The 19151-nt window shown below is 31.8% G+C and overlaps 1 protein-coding gene across 1 annotated transcript in view; it reads left to right on the top strand.

Annotated features, from left to right (window-relative positions):
* The first annotated feature begins 592 nt into the window (after positions 1 to 592).
* LOC124542712 (neuroligin-4, Y-linked-like) overlaps positions 593 to 19151 on the top strand; it is a 76847-nt gene continuing 58288 nt past the window's right edge. Inside the window, exon 1 of the mRNA XM_047120633.1 lies at positions 593 to 842. The gene's annotated coding sequence lies outside the window, so the exon portion shown is untranslated. The remainder of the gene's footprint in view (positions 843 to 19151) is intronic.

Genomic DNA, 19151 nt, shown 5'->3' with positions numbered 1-19151 from the left:
AACACGAGATCACGTTTAAATTTTTTATTTATCTTAGTAAAAAAATATTGTTTATTTTACATATACATATGTGTATAAAATAACACAATAAATTGTTTTTGTCGTTATGAACATTTTTGGCGGCAACATTATTAAAATTATTCGCAACGTATTTAGTGGTTTCATATTACAGCTACATTTTTTTTTATTTTAATTAGAATTACAATATATTATCCAAAACGATCTGTAACACAAATTCTAATCAAAAGCGTTGATTTAATTTTGAAACATTGCTTGCCAAAAAAGTATTAATATCAATTATAAGTCAATCGAAACTTCGTGTATTAAACTTCGAAACTGATAATAAATTGATCGCTGAATCGTGACGTAGGCTCCAACTTACAATCAAACTTTGCATGGTCACCCTAACTGCAGCCTCCAGCACCCGAGGAGGTTTCATATTGACCTATACGTATTACGAGTACTCTCTACGCTCTTTCAGGCTGTGCGAGCGAGACAGACGATATTACAACGTCAAATCCGTTCGAGAGTGAAAGAGCCAGCTATACTCAGGCACACGGCCGGGTCTACACTGTTCAGTGTGTTCGGAACGCCGGTGAAAGATACGACGCGTCCAACTGAAATTCGAACACGTCATAAGATTCGAAAATCGAACGCTCGCGTGTTATGGACAGTCCTTATAAACAAGATAGTGTTGTGAATATCGTACTTGGTGGTTATTTAAAAAATTAATCGATTCATTATATTAAAATACATAAGTTTTAAGTGAAGTGTTAGTGTTGTGTTGATGTAATTTTTACTCGACCCAGCAACTCGAGCCCTTTGGGAGCCGTTTGCACTATGTGAGTAAATTTGACGGTTATGTTTTCATATAAAATTTAGTACCGTATTTCGGCTGGATCGTTGGCTATTGGGGACAACGTCCAATAAAACCTACGATTATATCATTAATGTTTTGAAATTAAATTAAATGTTTTGTTTTATATTTATATTAACATAACCTATTTGATAAACGAAATTCTATTTTGAATTATAGTTTTGTACTTTTATAACGTGATGTAATGTGTATTCGCGATAACTTTAACGTAATTTAATTTTATAATTATTATTTTATAATAATTAAGTTTATATTAATATTGGGTCGATTATTTTAAATTGATAGTGGCTCTAGTATCGTTTAAAAAAAGGAAAATATTTTTTTAAACGACATTAATATTCTTATTTCAAAATTACCTTACCTAATTAGATAATGTTATTTATAAATATTTGTGAAAGTCGATATATTTGTCGATAAAGAAAGTGCGTAAATAGACTAATAAACTAAGGATGTCATTCACAGTTGAGTTGTTCCTCTCAGACTGTCCTCGACACTAAGACCATGTACTTACTACCCTTTCGAGACGGCTCGCTATTCTATATTAAAACCACGAAGCCTCTTTAGGTCTCTTGAAGAAAATTTCCTAAAGGGATGTACAATTGTACATATTCAATATCGATAAAATTAGTATAATTCTTCAAAATCAGAGAAGATTTTTTATGACCACACAAATATGGATTCGTTCTTAATTCAAATAATAAGATAAAAATAAATGCGATTTGTGTGAAAAAAAAATTACTTAAGGAGATTACAATATTTAATTAATTGTATAATATATTATTGTTTGTTTGTGGATTTGCGATTTGTGTGTGTGTGAGTTGTTAGGGAATAATTCACAGCTTGTGTTACAAAATCATTAATAATTATTCGTATAAAAAGGAGCATTATTGTAATCCTTGATTATCATTATCATTCAATTTTAGTTAATAATATTCTATGATTAAAATATTAACACGCTAATACGTATATATTTAAACAGTAATAACACTATATTAACTGGCAATAGGTAACGTATTCCTCTAATGAATTCGTTGAAATTTGGGTCAGTGTTTGGTCTATATCTACATATATACCATTGGGAAGTAGTATGTTATCGGCTTAAACTTACCCAATGCCACAAAATATATATATTTTTATTTATTTTTAATGCTATTGTTTGGATGATAATTACAATAAAACAAAAAATTAAAATCAAAATATATTTTATTTAAGAAGGCACAAGCACTTTTGAATCGTCATAGTTACTCTTTTTCAACATTAAAAATCACAGTCATGTTAGTTAGTTACAATTATATACGCATGTAATATATCCTGCCTGGAAGTCAATGAGTATTAATTCCACGCTTTTTATCGTCTGTATGACCTTGTACTGAATAATATGCCGTCTTTACCAATGTATTTTTTTTAAATGATTTAAATTTATGAAACGGCAAAGTTAAATATGTCTGTGGAATTCTAGTACAGAACTATGAAATTTAGCATGAGAGTCAATTCATTTAATTCGAAGATGTCGTAAGAGCACACTACGATGTCAAACATCAGCCCATTTTTAAGTAGAACTTCAAAGTTTTCATACAGCCTTCGCATGGAGACGATGATAATGCTTTATCAACACAATAAGTCTTAACTTATTATAAAATGTCGTAAGAGCCAACTATGATAATCAAACACAAGCCCAGCCTTCGAAACGAGACAACGATGATACTTATTTAATAAAAGTCTTTACTTATTATAAAATCGTTTCGTTTATCTGTCAGTCAAAGTTGTATATTGAAACAAAAAAAATATTCTATGAAGTAAATGCTTGGCTAAGTCACCATCACTTTTCATACTTATTTAAGAACGAAAACAGTACGGATAGCTACTATTACACAGTAAGAGACGTACTTATAAGTCAAAATGTATCTATAACAAAACAATGCAAGAATATTACTTTCACATACGAAGTTAGGCCGGTGTCACAATAACGTTTTATTAGCATAAGCAATAAATTTCAAAATAAAACGAAATATCAATAAAAATAAATTGAATTTTCAAAGGGGAATAAAACGTCAAAGCGTCTCCGTAACGTGCTTAAAGGCGGCATTCATCTATAGCTAATGGATCTACAAATGGAGGTAAATCAAATTATTATCGCTTGAAAAAATCTAGTTCTTGCAAAGAGTACCCAATGTTTCTATAGAATAGTTTTGATATTTATGTAAACGTAACTATTCAATGAGAAAATAAAAAGTTCAAGATTGAGCGCTATCGCTATAACCTTCAACGCTTTTTTTTTTAAATTTCTGGCTTGGAACTGCCTTTGAAGAGATCTAGTTCTTTCTTTTCACTTTATAAAAGCAATATTCTATAAAAAGACTTTCATTTTTTATTTTAATAAAAATGTTATAAGTAAATTAAGGTTCAAGGTTAAATATTTTCCTTTTAAGTCTTATAGTGCTTATCAGTAATACTACTTTTTAGGTCATCTTCTTGGTTTTTGGGGTTTTTGCAAGCCCGCCTGGGTACGTACCACACACTCACCAGATATTCTACCGCTAAACAACAGTGCGCAGTATTGTTGTGTTCCGGTTTGAAGGGTGAGTGAGCTAGCGTAACTACAGGCACAAGGGACATAACATCTTAATTCCCAAGATTGGTGGCGCATTGACGATGTAAGGAATAGTTAATATTTCTTACAGCGTCATTGTCTATAGGTGATGGTGACTTACCATCAGGTGGCCCATATGCTCGTGCGCCAATCTATTCCATAAAAAAAACATTTAAAAATATCTTGTGTCGGCTAGATTATTTGACGTTTGTTACATTTATAAAAAGTCTATATTATTAATCATAAATAATTATAAAAAATCAAGGTTCAAGATTAAACAATTTCGCTATAACTTTAATTATTAGTTCCAGCGACTTTTCAGCGACTTTGAAAATTAAAATCTTTTGTCTGGTCTTTCATCTTCTAAGAAATAATCATAGCAAGGTGTATTTTGATTAATAGCTGTTTTTTCAATACGAAAACGGTTGTCAAGACCATCATTTATTATTTTTGTTATTGAAATTTTATATTCAGAGTAAGATTTCCGCCTGTTCTCAACAGCGAGAAACATTAATGCTGCGTTCTCGTCAGTCGTAACGTGAAGTTCGATACAAAATTCAACGAGAATCGGATCAAATTCAAAACCAATCAAATCTCTGATAGTTCCAGAAATTGGCGTATTCATAAAAAAAAAACAAACGCATCCTTGTGTTTTCTTATATTTATTGGATGTGCTGTTATGTAAAAAAAAATATTATTGTAGCATAAGTTACTCTTTATTATATCAGTTATGTGCCAATGAAAATCCCGAAATCAGTCGAAATCAGTCGTACCATTCTGGAGATAAGCCGGTAGAAACAGACAGACAGACAAAAATTGTAAAAAAAATTATTTTGGTATATGTACCGTGTATATATACAATCATATGCATTGAGTAAAAAAGGACTATTTTCATATTACAAACAGACACTCCAATTTTATTATATAAAATATTGTAATTACATGTATGGATAATTATTTTCTCTATTAAGAATTTTATAAAAATAGACGAATGTTTGTAACGATATTTTAATTGTCTATGTAGTGGTTTTTCATATCGACAATATAATTACTCTAACCAATGGTAAACTAGTAATTATTAAAAGTAAGTATTAAAGTAAAGTAATAGCCTGTTAATTTCCCTCTGCTGGGATAAGGCCTCCTCTTCCATTGAGGTGAGGGTTTGGGACATATTCCACCACGCTGTTCCTGCTGTGTTGTGGGAGAATTTCTATGAAATTATAAACATGCAGGTTTCCTCACGATGTTTTCCTCCACCGCCGAGCTCAAGATGAATTATAAACACAAATTAAGCACATATATATGTATAGTGATGCTTGCCTGGGTTTGAACCCGCAATCATCGGTTAAGATGCACGCGTTCTAACCACCGGGACATCTCAGTTCAATTAAACAAATAATTAATTGTTGTAGTTTATTCATTTTGTCATCATAAGGGCCATTATTACTACCTCGGTGGTTTCTCGTTTATATATTACATTGAAGTTGTCTGGGTTTAGGTAAAGTCTCATTTTGAACTTTAAAAATGGTCGGCAATAACGAACTTCCTACACTTGCTCGATCGTTAGTTCTTTGCCTAATTCTTTAGCGATCATTTTGAATTGCTAACCTATCGAAGCATTAGAGTAATTCCACATAGATAAGCCTGTATTTGAGTACAAGATATATTTTAACGCCATCAAATTGAAATTCTAAGCCATAATATTTTGTCTCTTAGACAGACAGTCCCACTGCCTGATATGGCTGAAAAATTGCCAGAACTTATATCTAATATTGCCAATTTTAGTACCAATAAATAAATATTTTAACAAAAACAAACCGACTTCAAACAAAACACTATTTTAAAACAAATAAGTATTCACTAAAAAGTAATAAAAATAATAGCGTATTTAACATACTTTTTTTAGAGTACTCCTAAGTAAAATGAAATGAAAAATATTAGACTACTTAAAAGTCGATTTACGATTACATAACGTAGTTTTAGTTATTATTATATTGGAGCCAATACATACATACAGTACAATGTAAATGTAAGGCTTATGTCGTTTTCATATGGATACTATAATCGGAACCGGACTAAATTAAAATGGGACCACACGGGAAGCACTACTTTACTACCTTTCAAACAAAAAAATAATAATTACGGTCCACACACTTAAAAGTTATGAGGTAACAAACATAAAAAATATAGGCGAATTGATAACCTCCTCCTTTTTGAAGTCGGTTGAAAATGTACTAAATTCTTAAATCTTATTAAGATAAAATCCATTGAAAACAATTGAGGAACGAGTACCAAGACTATGATAAATTAATTTGTTCATTAACCAGTCTGCGAAGAAATCGCAATAAGCTTCGAACAAATAACACAATACTTGAAACAACTGATCAACAGCTCCCATTGACAAATATAGGTCCCTTGAAATACACTTTTACGTATAAAGAAAAAAGAAAAAATTCCATCTTACGTCTAAAATATTGATATTTACCGACCTAAGGGACAGATGTTTCACGTTTTATTATGTTTTTGTTTTCATTTATTTCAGACAGTATTCTTAGTTTTCTTAGTCTATAAATATAATTAAAATATGTTCTCTGATTATTTCTAATGTCTCGAGATTAATCTCAAAAGTCTGTATTATGGGATTTATATGATAGTAAAATAAAACAGTTCTATCGATCGATGAAACTAAAATTTTGTATATGATTTTAGTGCCGATACAATTCAAAAATTTGGAATCAGGTCTCAAAAGACTATAATTTTTCATTACCGCTGCTGTGTAGTCTTAGTCTGGGTAGATATTTGGTAGTTTGTTGTGTAGTTGACTAAAACGAACAACACTATTATACACTTATCGATAATAGTAATCAATTATGTCTCATCTTAACTATTTTTGAATATAAACTATTTAATTATGTATGATTTGCTATCCCTTTTCTTGCATAAAATATTGATAAAGTAACAATCACAAAAAATGTATGGAAAGCCGATAAAAATTGTCACAATACAGAGCATAAAACGTTCTCATATGTTTTATTTACTTGAATAATGCTTCAAGGACTCGTATAAATACATGTTCTTCACAGACGATATAAAATAAAGGATTTTTTTACCTACATTAACACGGAGTTTGCAACTTCCGAGTAAAAAAAAAAGAAATGTATATTCATGCGCGTAAAACCTCGCCTCTCTTTGTTTTTAATGACAAAGATACACAAAGAACTCCGAACAAAAGTGGAGAGCCTTACGAAAGTTACACCTCCGTCCTCCATTCTTCATTTTATAAAACAATTAATTACTTAACATTATATGCTAAACCGGCTTGCATATTCAGATACAATTTAAAAGCATGAATTATTGCTGTTTGAGAATGTAGTCCTCATTGATTTGAGTTACTTCATTTTAAAATCTATATTTATATTACGTGAAACATTCACAGAAATACTAAATATACTTATGTCAGGTTTGAATTAGGAGAAAGATTAATTGTAAACATTTCATACTCTTGAAAACCATCTTTACAACAATGTTCATCCAAAGTAACAGCGTGTAAATTTACCACTGCTGGGATAAGGCCTCCTCTTCCATTAAGGAGAGGTTTAAAACATATTCCACCACGCTGTTCCAATGCGGGTTGTTGGAATGCACATGTGGCAGACGAAATTATACACATGCAGGCTTCCTCACGATGTTTTCCTTCACCGAGCACTAGATAAATTATAAACACAAATTAAGCAAATGTATATAGTGGTGCTTGCCTGGGTTTGAACCCGCAATCATCGGTTAAGATGCACGCGTTCTAACCATTGGGCCGTCTCGGCTCTCATCCAATCTATAAACGACTGTTCAATTATATCCGAATATAATATTACGTAATGCATTGTCTACCAACAGTAATAAATGGTAAGGTTATTAACGATCAAACTCGTGATGGGTGATTCAGAGATATTCGTTTATTGGAAAATAATCAAGAGCGTTACCTTTCATTTTTGTACAAATGTAAATTGTTACAAAATAAGGTCAATCACATAACACAGTATAAAACCATTGTAATAACTATAATATCCTATGTATATTATGTAGACAAACGTGCCAAATTCAAACTTCACAATGGAGGCTCTCAAAGTTTCAATTTTATAAAAAAAAACTAAATATGGTTTAATTCCTACTTTGGTATATAGATAGGACGAGACCTATAGTTTTTTTTCAAAAGATTTGGGCATAGATTATTACTAACAGTTGAAAAAATGACTTCGGACAATATATAATGAAAAGTATATTTAAAAACACATTATTTTTTTATAAATATTGGACACCATCACGTATATTACTCTGATACCAAGAAAAGTAGCCAAAGGCTTGTGTCGTGTCGTGGAAAATCAGTAGTAACAACTGTACCCCAAACACTGAGATAACATAGAAAACTTATTCTACATCGACTGGGCCGGGAATCGAACCGAACCTCGGAGTGACGTATCCATGAAAACCTTTGTACACCCTACTAAAGTAAGACCTTTTTACATTTTTTCTAAATTATTTCAATCGATTGTACGAAGTAGTTCTTTAACATAAACCACGTTTTATGCAGTTGCGTGCAAAGTTAATAAAAGTGTTTCATAACTTTTGTCTATGTTAATTTTCAAAGCAAACTCACCAAAAAGTATTCACTGCACGGATAAGTCCCCTTTACACTTTTATAATGTATAGATTTTGAAATATGCATCCTTAATGCACTTACCTCAGTAGATTGGAAACTATTGAAGTTTAAACTTTTAAAGCATCTCATTATTGAGAGATTACGTCTGTCTTGCTATGTTTACGATAGCTTGTTCTTGAAAGATGATTTATAAATCTCTCCTATGTTTGTATTGACCTATCTCGCTACTTCATTGGTCTAGTAACTGGTTGTTGTGGGACACGAGCAATCAGGACCCGTTTATTGGGTTTTTCTATCATACAAGTATAAGTGTGTACACTCCCGCAGCTTAAAATGTACGTAAATTCAGTCAAAATTGATAATTTCAGTTGTCCCTAACTTTTCTGTTTGTTTTGATAAGGTTTTATGCAAGGGCGTCTAAGTAGATACTACCAACATATCACATATTCACCGCCAAGTGACATTTAGTATTGTAATGACAGTGAAATAGAAGGATAACTGAGTCAATTTAACTACAGGCAAGGGTCATAAGATCTTAGTTATGATAATCAGCAGTGGTTTTGTGGCAAATATTTCTTACGGCTCCAGTGTCTTAGGGCGATGGTAACCATTTATCGTAATCGGACGCGTTCCATTTGTTCGCTTACCTTTTTTATATGAAGGAGTATTGTGCACTATATTATCAATATTAAATTCGGATGCTGAAATATATCCATAAATATGTGTGTAATATTTGCAAATAAACTAAATATTTGGTGTCATAAATATCGTTATTCAAACACTCTAAATCGAGATTAGTGCGGCTTTTAGAAATGCCTGTGCATGAATGTGTATGTAAATATGTCTGTTTATATTGATATCATTTACCTTGCATACATTATCGTGTGTAAATTTCAAACCGCGTAATTTAATGGGTTTTAGTATGATGGACAATTTATTAAGTCTTTACTTACTCGAATTAGATACTTTATAGCAAAATTCTGCATAAAGTGAATAAGAATTTCAATTCGGTTAAAAATATTAAATATTAGATAACTGGAGACCAAGTTTTTTAAATATCTATCTTCAATATAAATAATATTTAGATATAAAGAATATTTGACGTCGTGGTCAATTCACTTATTAAAATTCATAATCATATTCATGGTTTCTTGCATATTTATACGACAAAATATATTGTCACTGTTCGTGTAAGCACATAAAACAATTTCACCTGCGTCTGAACTACATTTTTATTTAGAAAGATCCTCCAGAATTATTGGTAAGATGGGCGAAGATCTAATAAGTGCGGAGAATCTTCTGTTGCATGACAAACAATTTTTTCTTTCGAATCACGAGATTTAAAAAATGTCCTCTAAAATCTGAGTGTTACACAGGATTTGTCAAAAGAATGTCCAACAAATGATAAGGCAGTTTGAACTTAGGACCTCGAGACATCAAAATGATGACCTAAGCACGAAACCAGGAAGTGTTACATATGACCATTTGCTCTTACGGTACCGATATACCATTCAATCCCTAATTTATCAGGGTTCAGTTCATCAATAAGAAAAAAGGGTCTTGTTAACTTGACCTGATACAACCAAAAGGTAAAATCCCTTCAATAGTTCCTCCAATTTATACAAATGCAGGATTACGTGTACCAATACAATGGCAGTCTTTAATTAAAAGTAATATTGATAGGTTCTTGGTTCACTTATGATTAAATAGTTAGATAAGTCAATTTATTTCTAGTGTTGACTATGTTATTCAATAGTAAAGTATGTACTTATGTAGTAACGAACATAAGTAGTAGTTTATTAATTTATTTTCTCTTAGTACCGTAAAATAAGCTTGGATGATAAAAAAAAGTTTTTATTCAATATAAACTTTTTTTATCTTTCTATTTTTGTTTTTTTTTTTCTGTTCGTAAAAATATGAAGAATGTGTATAATAACTATAATAATAACTTAAAAAATTAAAAATCAACGATAAATTTTCGAAACTTTTTTTTAGGTTATGATTTAGCTGCTGATGTTGTTCTGTATAAAATCCATTCTGTACAAAAAAAATTATTCTTCTTTAGAGAGATCTTTATTTTTCGATAACTATAGAAATAAAAAATTGAAGAGTTAAAAAAATTGTAATAGCCCTATAATTCCCCGCTGTTTTATAAACTGCGTTGGTGGTTCATGTGAGTTAAAATACAATCAGCCTCATTCCGGTTTCTGTAAGACCCTTTTCTTCACCACTGATTACGATGCATGTAATAAATATCAATAAATGAACATGTAGCATGAAAACTCTCTTTTGATGGGCTGATTAAAACGCGCAATATTACCTTACAAAAGAAGACATTATAAAATTACCAAACTCACCGTAATCTGAACACACCATTTTGATCCCAAATATATTTCACCTACGATCGAAAATCATCAAAAATGAAAATTACGATCCAATTCCGAATAATCAATCACTTCACCCAATTTACTCTCCACGAATCGCAATAAATAATTTTAATTTCCACCTCGAGTATTCCCCACACGAAATTCGTTCTAACAAGCAAAACACGCTGAGAATTCGTACCCACGCCATCCCCGTAATAAGAGAACTCTCTAATTAGGTCGGATAGACCTTTGTTAACCCCTCATTCGCTGATCCTCGGGACAATGGGGTTTGTCAGAACTGAAGTAATTTTGGGAAGAACTCGATATACTACCGACAAATCACGGCTGACACTCGAATCTATTTCGACTCGGGATAATTTATTCAATTAAATAGCACCAGGATAGGTTAATGCTGTGCGAAGAAGACTAGAGTAAAGCTAATGAGGGTATCAGGGTGTGTTAAAGATCAACACCGTTCAACTTTCTAACCACTTCAGTAGCAAACGCATTCCCAAGTAAGATTACCCTTAAATTATACCCTTTAAATAACTAAAAACACACTGTATAACCAAAGCAAATGAAATATTGACAGGCAAATGGTGAGTGTTAATGTTGAATTTGACACTCGTAGGTAATGTATGTGTCAAAGAAAATTCAACGTAATTGATTCACGAATGTTCAAACCTCAAACATCACCTATTGTGTCGCACTTTGTATAGCCTCACGTGAGTGGAAATACCCTGCTCACCGATAATTCTACTGCCAAGCAGCAATTCGCAATTATACGCACAACGGACATAATTTAGATCTCGTGATTAGTGTCGCATTGACGGTGTTAGAGTGGCTTATAATACCATACAGTGTGAGTGGGTATTGGCAAAGGACCATTTAACATCATGTGCTAAATTTGCTCACCTGATTTGACGAATTGTTGAAATATAGTAACGTATTTAAGCTATATTTAATAATCCTACAGAATCACATAATGCTTTTTGCACGGATGCAATACTGATACTAAATATACTGCAGAATGTACTATATACAAAATTCATAGCTTTAAGTCATTAGACCACACAAACTGCTGAATTACTTACATATATCTTGTAGGATAAGAAACTTCTAAAATTATCAGTTTTTCTTGACTATATTAATATACTACATAAAAAAAACTTCCTCTCGAATCACTGTATCTATTAAAAAAAACATAGCAAAATCTGTTGCGCAATTTCGAAAATCTAAGCATACATAGGGACAGACAGTGGTTAGCTTTGTTTTATACTATGTAAAGACTTTAATATGTGTTTTTGTATATTTGTTATTGTGTATAGTGTAAGCCTATAAAATATTTTAAATATAATATTTATAAATGATCATTTAAGGTTGTATAACTTCTAGCTATTGAGTTATATTAAGATACAGAATTATATAAATATAATGTATACTTTTTGGTTTGACATTTTTATAAATAAAAGAAAAAATAGAATATTATTGAATTTGACATGGGAATTGTTAATCTGGGAAATGCGGAAGATAATGGATGATTGTATAGAAAACTGTAAAAAATAAGTTTTGTAAACCATATTAATCATTGTTAATTATTGATGTTCCTGTTTATCTACATCTGGGTCTACAATAGTGTGATAATGTTTAAACGTGATACTTATCGTTCAGCGAATATTCAATGCTTAGAGCACAATAAGCTAATTACATCTTGTAATTTATCTATGGATATTTATAAAGATAAAATATTTTCAATGTGACGTATATTATTTGCTTGAAACTAAACACTTTGTACACGAATACAGCCATAACAAGTTGATAAGAAATAATATAATCGTTAACTTTGGTAAGTGACGAAACATAAAATATTTTTGGGTGAAAAAATATATTACATTTTTAGAACGAAGTTATTTTACGCCGCTTACGTAGAGTGATCTTGCAAAAATCATCACGTAAGTAAAAAGCCCGCTTCAGCCTTAAAAATGTTTTTCCTCTCTTTCTTTATTGCTGTCTCTTTCTCTTCTATACGGTTTTATTTAAGCTTAGTTTTTGTTAATGTTTAAATTCACGAGATACTTTTAAATTTAAATTGCTTACGACTAAAATAATGTGACTTATACTCATTTTATTATTATTTTATCTGCTGTTATATTCTGTACAACTATGCAAAATTATTTAAGATATATTGTAAAATAATAACATTATGATATCTTTTTATTATTTAGAAATTTTAGTTACCTAAAAACAAATATTTTTCAATTTTATTTTTCTTAAATTAATAACATATGTGGAGCTAAATATGAGTCGAGATAGCCCAGTGGTTAGAACGCGTGCATCTTAACCGATGATTGCGGGTTCAAACCCAGGCAAGCACCGCTGATTTATGTGCTTAATTTGTCTTTATAATTCATCTCGTACTCAGCGGTGAAGGAAAACATCGTGAGGAAACCTGCATGTGACAAATTTCATAGAAATTCTGCCACATGTGTATTCCATCAACCAGCATTGGAACAGCGTAGTGGAATATGTTCCATACCTGCTCCTCAAAAAAAGGGAGAGCAGGCCTTTAGCCCAGCAGTGGGAATTTACAGGCTGTTGTTGTTGATGTGGAGCTAAAACCAATGGCCCAGATATATTAAATTTTAAATGAAATACCGTACAATTTACTTGCTCGTTTAGAACAAGATATTTATATTTAGTACCATTTATTAGTTTCGTTTCAGAGGGTTATCTTCTATCATTTATTGTTCATTATTTTATAAAATAATATTGATATTCTGTTATTTTACTATTCATTACAAATATTTTAGAAATCTTACAAATAATATGCTAGATCAATAATAAATTAGTTAGAAAATTTATAGAGACATACAGAGGACAGCTATATTAATTGTTCATATTTGAAAATATTAAAAAATGTTTAGTCAACTACAATGAAATGACACATTTGATGAATCTTTTTGGTTTGTAAATCCTTCTGCTACTTATCTAAGCTGTTATAGTAATTATAAACATAAAAATAAAGCGAACCGTCCCGGCTTCGCACGGGTGCAATAATAATAGTAAATATATTGCAGAATTTCTTACAAAGTTCTCAGTTTTTCAGCCGTTATCAGTGTTTTTTACCATATATTCCATTTACTATATACAAAAACCTTGCTCTCGAATCACTCTATCTAATATAAAAACTCGTCAAAATCCGAAAGGTAATTTTATAGATCGAAGCATAGAATGCCCAGTGGTTAGAACGCGTGCATCTTAATCGATGATTTCGGATTCAAAGCCAGGCAAGCCTCACTATATATATGTGCTTAATTTGTGTTTATAATTCATCTCGTGCTCGGCGTTGAAAGAAAACATCGTGAGGAAACCTAATAAAACCTGCATGTGTTTAATTTCATCGAAATTCTGCCACATGTGCATTCCACCAACCCGTTTTGGATCAGCATGGTGGAATATGTTCCAAAGCCTCTCCTTAATGGAAGAAATGGCCTTAGCCCAGTCTTAGTGGGTAATTTACAGGCTGTTACTTTACTTTTTTTTATTTAGCTACCTATGTACCAATGTATGTAGACAGATGCCAGTGAGTTATTCGACAATGTTTTATACTAAGTAATGATAATTATGATACAATAATAGACAATCTGACAATCCATAAAATTAATGCTAAACACACACATACGTAGCGTTCACATTCCATTTATATATCAGCTTAAAATATTCACTAACCTCTTTACTTGGTACATAAAACGTGAAATTACTTAATCTTCGTTCTCACATATTGGTTTAAGTTTTTATATATATATATATATATATATATATATATATATATATATATATATTGACGACCTCCATAGTCGAGTGATGTGTACACCGGTTTTCATGTGTACGCCACTCTGAGGTCCCGGGTTCGATACCTGGCAGAGTCGATGTAGATTACAATTAGTTATTCTATATTGTCTTGGGTCTGGGTGTTTGTGTTACCGTCGTTACTTCTTATTTCCATAACACAAGTGCTTTAGCTACTTACATTGGGATCAGAGTAATGTATGTGATGTTGTCTCATATTTATTTATTATTTATATAAATATAAAAGTGGCTCTGTCTGTGGCTCTTTCACCAAAACGCTGAAACGAATTTGACGAAATGTTATAACCAATACCCTAGAACACGAGCAATGCCGCAGCTGACTACTAGTAGATTGTATGGGATAAAATTTCACAGGAACTGTTCGTAACGACGACTCACCATTGGGAAATAGCCTCCACTTCCACTGACCTCCTTCAGTGCAGTTTCAGGTATACAACATGCAGGTGTACTCACGATGTCTTCAAGCCTTTAAGCCTCTTCTTTTTCATGTGAAATTATAAACTTTGCTCCTTCTCAACGTAACAGTCAGGTAATGTTATATTACGTTAGAGTCAATTTTTTATTTCCACAAAACACAAATATCGGCTATCGTATGGACAAGTTCTAAAAAAGTCGTAGAAACAAATTTGGAAATTTTTTGAATGAAATATCGAGTACAATTTCAAACGTTCCTCAATCCGTTAATCAGTTATTCTACTATTAAAGTTCAGCAGTTTCTGTAAGAGCTCACTTCATATTTCACTCTTTGAAAACTGATTTTACGTTGATACGCTATTTTGATTCTTATTTTCATCAAATGTTAGTATTATAAAAGTCAATATGTCATATCACTTTATTAGGTTTTACAGTCGTTTTCAGCGACAAGTTTGAGTTAGTTGTTATTCTTATTAATAGCTCGTGTGATTAGGTAGAAGCAAAAGTGATATAACTTGAACATAAAATTTGTTTATGAATGATGACTAACAAAACCGATAACCGAAAAAATGCCAGGACTGTATATGACATAGTTTTGATATTTGCATAAGATTTTTTTATAGGAAAATCGTAAATCAGGATCAAAACAGCAATACTTCAATTCGTACATAAAGGATTATGAAAGATCTTCCGGAGGCGTCGTAGAAAACAGATATCACGCGATTTATGAATACAAACATTTTGGTCCACGTTTTCTCGAAGCGTTATCGCATCGACAAACATTTTTATGTAAATAGGATGAGTGTAACTATATTTCATTGAAATCTTTTTTATCGGCGCGAGCTTATAAGATTTTTCTTCGGGTATTTGCGGAGTGGGTTGCTTTATGTCTGTTTTGGGACAAATCAACTGTCATCGTGTTTAACTTCGTTTCCGTCTGACGCAGCTGCTATCTTGACGTGTCTATCAAATTTAATCTCGCTGGGAAACTTCGAATTAGAAGTTGACCAGCAATTTTGATATAATCGATGTTCAACTATCTATTCACAGAATGAAATTGTCTTAGTATTGCTTAATTTTACTGATCTTACGTATCGTTTCGTGCTTATTGGTATTAAAAGTATTCTGTCTGAATTGAAAAACGTTTATGACTTTGTTATTTATCTTAGGATCATTAAAACGTTCATCATCAATAAATAAAACATTTAATTCAAATTTGTGTGTATATCTTTAAGTAACCGTTAGTAAGTAACCGCATTTTGAATTTCGAATAATCGTACAATCCTTAATCGAAATTCGTACTCTAATCAATTTGGATTCCATCACCATAACATTTTTGGAAAATAAAGCTGACGTCACTTCAATAACATTTTAGTCAAGTTTCATAATCCCGAAATTGTCTTCTCAAATATATTACCCATTATATGTGTTAATTATATCATATAACTTACTTACAAAATTGCTTCCACTACTTTTTTATTCCGTCGAGTGCTTGAAAAATCACAATCCCTAGCTGACGGTGGTTATTCCTAACGACAGCCATTTTGCTAATGTGGGATACTTTGGTATCGACAGCGATAGATTCAAAACTCCTTGAGAAGGGATAAGTGAAAGTAACTAGTAATGGTTAATACTACTATGTATAAACAGTTTATTTTAGCAAATATGCTTTCAGTTTTAGAATCGACTTTGTAAAGTATTACGTTTCAAAATGTAATTTATATGATGGTATAGATTTTTGTAGAACATTTGAGTACCGGTCATTCATCAATAATTATTATACTGTCAAATATGAATGTTCTGTATTGATCTGTTTCGGGTTGAAGGGTGATTAACATCTTTGATTGGGATCTAACCTAACCATAGGTTGGTTGCGCAATTATAAAATAACGTTTGTAAAAGGAGCAAATTATGTTTCTACGAAGGTCTTTTGATGATTGTCTGTCAGACGGATTATCATCACTGCCTTCTTAATTTAAATTTTTCAACCATGTTTCTAGATTCTAATGTGGATGATATGACGCCTGTGAGTGGTATACCCAAAGTCTTTCTCAATACTTTAGTATGAAACTGGACTGGCCGATTTTGGAACTTAGAATTATGTGCACACCTATAGGAACTGCACGATTACATTTTATGTTTTTAGAACAAAATAAGAAGCCTCGAAGCTCTGGTCTTTAAAAGTCTTTCTGAGGCTATAGACACGTAAATTACAAATAATAAGGTTTCAGGCGACCCTGAAGAGGAAGCAACCGGGATATTGCGTTGTCATAAGCATTAGCGAGAATTGCAGAGGATTTTGATTACAGACGATAAATAAGTGTAGAATTAATAATTGTTGAGTTCCAGACAGGATATATTACATACTGTACTGACATGACTGTATTTTTAAATGTTGAAAAAGAGTAACTACTTTCATTCTTGCCTGTTCTTCTAAGTAGAATCTACTTTCCAAACCGGTGGTAGCTTCACTTAATAAAGTTGTTGAATGACGATTCAAAAGTGCTTCCAAAAGCCTAATTGAAAAAAGTATATTTTAATTTTGATCGCACTTTAAAGACAGCTTCCCCTATCCATCAGTATCTCAGTTTTGGTGTAAATCCCATCACTCAGAGGCAAGGGTAACTTTTATATTACTGGCACACTCGATTTACAATAATACATACATATTAAAGAAAATCACATTTTCTGCACAAACGAAAAAATGCCATCATTTGCATGAAAATGAACGAAATATAAAAACCATGAAACCGTTCAGACCCTTTGATTTGAAAAGCGCCGCGGGTGAAATCGACCGAATCTATACATATTTTTTATTATTTCAACATATAGCCATGAAAGCATTGGCGTGTTACCAAAGCCTGTTTCTCTTTTTTTACCATCTAAAACACGGCGTTATGGGTAACAAATATTGCATATTTATAGCTATAGTTTATATTCAGTACATTGTTTTTCATTCTGAAATGCTTTGGAAAAATAACAAAACTTCGATAACATTATTGATACTTCTTTCTTCAGAATACTTTCAGATTTAAAATCTGTATTGTTAGTAGTGTATTGTAAAATGGGATGTTACATAAAACTTTGAGTTCTAAATTCGAATGTTATTGTATTACCATCTCATTATAAACGTCCGTTGCATGGGACTCTCACATAATCCATTTTTGGTGTTCAAGGTTAAAACATGTTTGTGTTATAATATATTTTTATTGGTTAAGTAATTATGTTAACGACGGTCCGTGGGCGTTTGTGGCGACCGACAACGCAACAAAACTTTGTGTAAAGGATTTTGTTGGTCACATTAGCATGATACGATATGGTCCAGTGGCTTGGACATGTGAATCTTAACGGAAGGTTGCGGATTCAAACTCAGACACTGCTTATACGTATTAATATTAAAGAGATGTTCTTTTTATTTTTAATAATTAAAATTTATAAATAAACATTGGACAACATCACATACATTACTCTGATCCCAATGTAAGTAACTAAAGAACTTGTGTTAAGGAAAATCAGAAGCAACGAAGGTATTACAAACTCCCAGACCCAAGACGACAGAGAATCTAATAAACCTTCTAAATCGATTCGGCTGGAAATCGAACCCAGGACCTCAGAGTGCTCCACCACTCAACCACGCGAGTCGTCAAATTAAGCTCAGTGTAAAATTAAATTCTGCCAAACGAATGTTCCTCAATACACATTAAAAATACCTCAAGATATGAAGTTTGCCCAGCATTGGAATTTATACAGGCTCTTTAGAAAAGCATGTACATAAAAACATACAATAGCTGCGAAGTGAATAATTTGCGTCCCTAATGTAAAGAGCCCTTTGCTGAAGCCCGGGAAATATATTCTTACTTTCTTATTGTCATTAGGCTGACTGCGTTAATCTTACGTTCATTTGGGACATTTATAAGAGTTTATAGATATGATCCTGCCTCTAAGGGACTTTATAAGCGCTTCATTAAATTACCTTTGATAAATTATACCTATAAAAATAAACATTAGCTTATCAAACCTATATTTACTGGTATGGCTAACAGTCTTCGAGCGTCACAACGGTGACGCATTTAGTAGATGGTTACGAATCTATAAATAATAAAGCGGATTTAGTATTCTTGAACTTATAGTCATGATATATAATTATGTTAATTTATAGTCATTATATTTGATGACGTATTTGTACATAATTTTTCTCTTTTTACTTCACTTCGTAGGAGGGAGGAAAGTTAGTATTGCTGTGTTTCAGTAGAAATAATAAGTGAGCCATTATATTGATTCAAGATTTAAAACACATAGAATCTTAGATGACAAGGCACAAGGTGTACAACGACATTTTCAATAATAGCAGCTTGTAAATTTCCCACTGCTGGGCTAAGG

Source organism: Vanessa cardui, chromosome 2 (genome assembly GCF_905220365.1).
Source record: "Vanessa cardui chromosome 2, ilVanCard2.1, whole genome shotgun sequence".
Taxonomy (NCBI): domain Eukaryota; kingdom Metazoa; phylum Arthropoda; class Insecta; order Lepidoptera; family Nymphalidae; genus Vanessa; species Vanessa cardui.
This window is presented reverse-complemented; position numbering and strand designations above follow the sequence as displayed.